The sequence below is a fragment of the Ipomoea triloba genome, chromosome 7 (genome assembly GCF_003576645.1).
Source record: "Ipomoea triloba cultivar NCNSP0323 chromosome 7, ASM357664v1".
Taxonomy (NCBI): Eukaryota; Viridiplantae; Streptophyta; class Magnoliopsida; order Solanales; family Convolvulaceae; genus Ipomoea; species Ipomoea triloba.
In genome coordinates, this window is record NC_044922.1 from 8,327,786 (window position 1) to 8,334,717 (window position 6,932).

Consider the following 6,932-nt stretch of genomic DNA (forward strand, 5'->3'; position numbering starts at 1 on the left):
CATTTAGTATCTGTTATTCATTGATATGTCGGTTTGGTTGGTTCCTTTGTGATTATTCTGTGGAAGTTGTAATTCAGTTGGTATCTTTGTTATAGACTTGTTGTCTTGGATATTCGTATTGGATGTTGGTTTCGTTGGAAGAGTCTTTGTGACTTATTCAGCTTATTGTTGTTGAGTCTCTGATTTAAATAAAGAACAGTTCGTTGGTGCGTATATTCTATACGTATGTGTAAACCTATTTACAAACTCTATTATATTATGTATCTTCTCATGAGTGTGAGTGGTTGGTTGCTTAGCATTCTTTTGCTAATGGTTTGTAAACTGTTTTCCAGGTATGCCATTGTCTGAGCCGAGAGCGCGATAGAGCTAGCCCCCCCTTTGCGATACTTAGACTAGTTTTTTGTATTAGACTTGTTGGGCCGTGAGCCTCAGAGATGGATTATGTTTTGACATTTACCTTTGTTTTACCCTTTTGGATTGAAGTTATGGATTTTTAGCATGTGCACTTAGGATGGATTGTACCTAGGTGTGGCATGACACCCTTGAGGTTTTATATATGCTTCCGCTATGCTATGTTTAGTTTATGAGATTTATAGCTGTTATGTTTAAGTTATACCTATCTTAGTGAAAAGAAAGTTGGGGTGTCACAATGGTAGCCGAAGTGTTCAAAGATTTATTGGAAAACATTATGGAGACTTACGTCAATGACACGCTGGTTAAGAATCGCAAAGCCTGAACCAATTCGGACTATCTATCACGATGCTTTGAGATCAAGAAGCAACATAATATATGCCTAAACTCAAAAAATGTGCCTTCATGATAAAGTGGGGAAAACTTCTAAGGTTCATGGTCACACATCGAGGAATCGAGGTAAATCCTAAGAAAGCAGAAAACATCTAGAACATACAACCCCTAAATTGTGAAGCGAAGGGATGATTTAACATTGACCCCTGAGTGCCACGAAGACTTTGGTAATTTCAAGGTATATCTGGCATTGAGTCATGCATGTCCTGTCTAAACCCAAAAGAGGCGAAGTCTTATACATATACTTAGGAGTCGCATTGACAACCATTAGTTTAGTTGTACTAAGGGAGGATTAATGTTTCGCTCTGTGCGTGTTCTTCACAAAAGAATTGTGTTTGGGGTTGCTCTCGGGTGTTATTGTCTCACAAGGAGGTCAAAGTGGAAGTATTGCTAAGCTTTTAGTATAAGAAGTGCATTGTGAAAGCCTTATTCGCCATGTCACAAACACAAAATGAACATAATAGTCGTTGTTGAAGTTGAAACCAAATTAAGTAATTAAATGAATAAAATCAAATAATGAAAACTAGGGAATGAATTGCGTGCAATAATGATGCTTCCTCTTGTATATTATGCTAGAGAGAATTGGCTTGTGTGGTTGGTTATTCCCGGGTGTTGAGCTATTACCATTTTCCCTTTGGTATACTAGAAATTCTCTAGCTTTGGAGTGCTTTTAGGCAACCAAGAGGCATAAAGGCATTTTCACAAACACATGGCTTACATCACCTTACCTATTCATACTATTCAAGTTTAAAATAGGAAATCACAATTGATTAGAGCTTACAACAAGGCTAGCAATATCTCGCCTAGCTTATTGCCTTAGATCATTCTAGAGTTGGCTAATCCTCAAAGAATACATACAATTCATCAATTATGAACAAGAACAATCAATCCAATCCACACAATCCAATCTCCAAATTAGGAATTAGGATTCAACACTTAGTATCATGAAATTTCACAATTCAATCCCTACTAGAGATCTACCTAATCTTGATAGCAATTGGAAAACAAAACCTAAATCACAAATTGGAAATTGAAATAGAGATCTAACTTGCAAACAAGATTAAAAGTAGAAATAGGAATTTTACCTAAACAAGATCAAATAGAATCCAAATCAAAGCTTCAATGTAGATCTTCTTCACAAAGATTGCAAGGAAATGTAAATTGTCTCTCTCTACAATCTAAGATGAGCTCTACCTTCTCTCTAAGATTTTCTAAGTGATAAAATTGTTTCTCCTCCAAAAACTCTTGAAAACGTCCTAACTTAGTCCTTAAATAGCTTCCCAAAATTGCCCTTAATCACTTAGCCTCGAACTTAGCCGGTCTACGCCTAGTCCACGCGTGGAGTAGTGGCATAGAAGTTGCTGAATATATTCCATGTTGTGTCCATGCGTGGAACAATATGTTTTGCCTCCGACCTTTTCTCCTTTGCTTTGCTACTCTCGCCAAGTTCACATGCTTCTTGTTTACGCCTCCAAAACCTACAAAACCATCTCAAGTGTGCCAAAGGTGGAACTTCGCAATTGATTTAAACATTACAGCATAAAAATGTCATTAATAGTTCACAAAAGGATACAAAGTCATTCATAATTCACCTCAACTTAGACCCTTAGGCTAGTTATCTTTGGCACTTATCAAGGATGTAGGGATCTTGTAACTGATATACTATGTGAGTCGAGCCTTGCATGACGTCGAGTTAAGGTATACTCCACTGGAGAAAATAGTGTATTCCTTGGTTTGAATTGTTAGGAAGTTGGTGTACTACTTCTAGGCGCACCACGTGATAGTTTTGATCGACCAACCGCTAAGCTCATTCCTCATAAACTAGTATCCTCGAGGTACATGGTGATGGGGGTGATAGAACTTACAAAGTATAGTTTGGACTATCAACAACGAACTACCATCAAAACACAGGGCATAGTGGAGTGCACCATTGGTGACTCTTAATTTTTACTATATTTTCCCTCATTCTTAACCCTTTTTTATGCTCAATTCAAGGTTTTTTTTTTTGAATTTTTGAACTAAAAGATGTGTTTTATGCTTAGTTTCACCCAAATGCACGATTAAGGGAAGAAAAGGCAAAAGGAAGCAAAAGCCTACCAAAATGGAGCAAAAAGCATTGAAAAGGAAATAAAATTAGCACACGGGAGATGGGAGACAACATGAAGCTAAAGAGATGGCCAGAATACTTGCAAGAGAATCAAAGATTCTTGTCTTCAATAGTCTCGATCACTTGGGCAAATGAAGGTAAAAGTGGAACAAAAGAGCAAAAAGTTGCAATTTTTGCTCATCCTGACCACTATTTGGCATTTAGACCATTGGCAAGAAGTTGCAATGTCTAATGAAGTGATTCTAGCAGCATTGGCAAGAAAACTCAAAGGGATACAACATTCATGAAGACCATCAAGCGAAATTGTAAAGTTAAATAGGTCAAAATTAGTTTGGAAGTTAAAGTTTCGCTGTAGAGTCCCTAGATCTGCGAGTTTTGCACTATTTTACCCACGGGCGTGTCGCCCGTGTGCTAACTTCTATTTAGCTATTTAAGCTCATTTTTTACCCTTTATACTCGGTTTTGGACCCCAACTCAACACTAGATGGTTGAGATTGTTTCTTTTTATTTTCCTATCATCATTCTAGGGTAGAATAGGCTTAGATTTAGATTTCTTTACATATTTGAAGCTTTTATTGAAGGATTGAAGCTTGGATTTCAAGATCCTAACTTCCATTGTTGATAGAGAAGTTCTTATTTCCCTTATCTATTTCATTTGCTATATTTATGTTTATTATTCATGCTTTTGCTAAGTTTATGATTAATATGTGTGAGTAGTTTGTTCATGGGCTTAGACTAGGGTTGTATTTCTGTTTGTTTAGGGGCTTATGTTAGGGTTCTATTGCCCATCTTGATGTTATTCTTGTGATTATTGCATAAGAAGGGTAAAACCCAATCTATGGTTCTTGTTCTTGTGAGATGTTCTTGTGTTAATAAGTTTGTGCACACTTTGTCAATGCATTTCTGGTATGAGATTTGACAACCGTTTGAGCAAGGAGTCCACAGGTTGATATATCCCTAGACTCATCTCTCAACCATCAATGTTTCGCTAAACCCGATCTCACGACCTTTAAGTTTACTTACTAGTGTAGGGAATATTAAAGGCCAAGATTGCTTGAGCCTAATGAGGGGATGGGTAGCACGCGTCATGAGAGCAGGACAACCCTTGTATTCCGATTCGGCCAAACACTGGACCACGGAGTGGCGTGTTATTACATCGAGTTGGTATTGGCAATCTTTTTTTTTTTAAACAAAAAAAAACAAGTTTAATTCGTTTTCCGAAAACTTCTCCATTGATATCAAATGGATACAATTAAAGCAAACAAAATTGCACCAAAAATGTATTGGCATTTTAATCCAAGAAACAGCCAATCAAGTTACACAAAAAGGTTGGGTCGGGAAGCCTTGTAGGTTGTCTTGAGCTTCCTGATTGGTGGTCGTATTTTCATGAACACCAACGGGAACTTAATCTTTGAGTTGTGAAATTGCTTGGTGCTCTCTCGCTTGCAAAGCTTAGCTGGGATAGTGGTTGTCTTGATGATCTGAATGCAGTGATAGCGGACCCTGTGACGAGATGCCATCTCAGTGTACATCTGTTCAACAACACCATTCAAGGTGGTATCACGAAACTCCTTGTACATGTTCTGATAACCAGTTCTACTCTGGTAGCGCAACCAAATACCATAGTTGTTGATCTTGGTTGGGTTCTTCTCAAATATCTCATTGATAGCAAGAATCTGACCATTGCTCTTCTTAACCTTTTTGAGCTTCCGCAAAAATTACCAGAACTTGGACTTAGCACAAACTTCATTAGTAGCCCAGAGTTTCATGCGGTAGATCTTAGGGTGCTCATCATTCTCCGACGGCAGACCCCTGCCGACCACCTGATACTGATGGAACCGACGGTAGATCTTAGGGTGTTGGCAATCTTGGAACCCAAGATTGAGTTCGACTCCCCTTAATATCATAGGCTATTATAGCAACTAAAAGGTGATATTCCCTAACTCGAGCCCTATATTTTCTTATTGTGTTTATTTCTTACTTTAAGTGTTTTAGTTAGTTTTGATATGTTTACCCATATTTATGATTGTGCTTGGATTATTATGGGTTCAAGGCTTTAGTATCTAGACGTTTGATAGTTACACAAGTACGTGCCATAATGTCAATCTTTGTGGATGGACAATTCTTCACCTGTAATACTTCATCACTATTTTTTACAACGATAAAAAATTGGCGTCGTTGCTGAGGATCGAACGTGGGTTCCTGTATGATAGGCAAGTATGCTCTCCACTATACTACAACGAAAAGTTCTGGAGGCTTGGGTGTTGGGCTTCGACTGGGTTGGCCGAGTTTAACCCCTATTCGATTCGAGACGTGGTGTGCGGCTTACCATGGAGGGATATGGTTAAAAGGTTAATGGCAACCTAGTAATCACCAATTGGTTTTAAGTAGGATATGACAACTAGATTGCCAAAGAACTCTATCGTTAAGCGTGCTTAGCTTACATCAATCACAGAATGGGTGACCCACTTGGAAATATGAATAATACCGTGCTGAGATCCGTCATCGGGTGCGTCTGAGCCCCTTAAAGAATGGGAGATGTGTACCAATAGGGCTGGGGCCTCTAGCGGGAGTGGGTGTAGAGGCTGGGAGATGTGTACCAATAGGGCTGGGGCCTCTAGCGGGAGTGGGTGTAGAGGCAATGAAGATTAAAGCTGGCCAAGTCTCTACAGGTCCGCAGTACGACTCTCGACTGGGGTCTCTAATCAAGTGTCTTCCCAAGGTAGAAGTCGGCCAAGTCATGGTTGAAATACACGAGAGGGTTTGAGCTGCACACTATGGTGCCAACACCCAAGCCCGTAAAGTGATACTACAAGGGTATTATTGGCTGCGTATAAGGGTTGACTAACACCCAGGCCCGTAAAGTGATACTACAAGGGTATTGTTGGCTGCGTATAAGGGCTGACTATGTTGAATACATCAAGAAGTAATGAGTTTTCCAGGAATTTATAGCGTTACCAGGTAAACCCACATCATATTACAAACCCGACGCCACCTAACCATTTCGCTCGCTAAATGGAGAATTGATCTATCGGGCCCATTTTCGAGAAGAGTACCAATGCCTAAATTTTGTATGGAATAACATATTATCTAGGTTCGGCTACCTTACCAGAATGTGTTCGATAATGAAAATTAATTCGATAACCACACGTTCGATAGATTTTATGCGTACTATGGGGTAGAACATGTTATGGCATCGTGGTCTATCGGTAAGTAAATGGTTAGGTGGAGACCACCAATTGAACCATCTTAGATGGCATAAAAAAGAGGGTGGAAGGGGTAGGCTCTACATGGTACGAAGAGTTACCATCCATCTTGTGGGCCTATAGGATGACCCCTTGACGAGCTACAAGCGAAACACCCTTCGTCTTGACTTACAATTGCAAATGAGAGTGCCTATTGAAAAAATATTCCCACATGAAAGAATCATGCAACATCACCCTCAACAAAATGATGACAACTTAAGGGTTGAATTAACTCTCTTAGAGGAAATGAGGTAACAAGGCTTGAGAAACATCGCAGAATACCAATAGCCAGTCAAAAGAGATTATGGTGCTCAGGCCTGGATAAAAAATTTCTAGGTTGGGGACCTGATCGTAATGCGACAGGAAGCTAAAGAGCCATTGGAGGACCTGATCGTAATGCGACAGGAAGCTAAAGAGCCATTGGAGGGAGGTAAACTAGCCAAAATTTGAGAAACACTACTACAAAAATTAACATATAAGGATGACTTTCTAGAAACACTACTACAAAAATTAACATATAAGGATGACTTTCTACTACTCCTGTTAATAAAGGTATAGTGTAAAGTTTAAAAAATACCATGGTGGCAAGACCTGATCGTAATGCGACAGGAAGCTAAAGAGCCATTGGAGGACCTGATCGTAATGCGACAGGAAGCTAAAGAGCCATTGGAGGGAGGTAAACTAGCCAAAATTTGAGAAACACTACTACAAAAATTAACATATAAGGATGACTTTCTAGAAACACTACTACAAAAATTAACATATAAGGATGACTT

At 39.1% G+C, this 6,932-nt stretch overlaps 1 pseudogene; it reads right to left on the reverse strand.

The window, feature by feature from the left end:
- Positions 1–4,227: 4,227 nt before the first annotated feature.
- On the reverse strand, positions 4,228–4,695 carry LOC116026286 (annotated as a pseudogene).
- Positions 4,696–6,932: the final 2,237 nt, after the last annotated feature.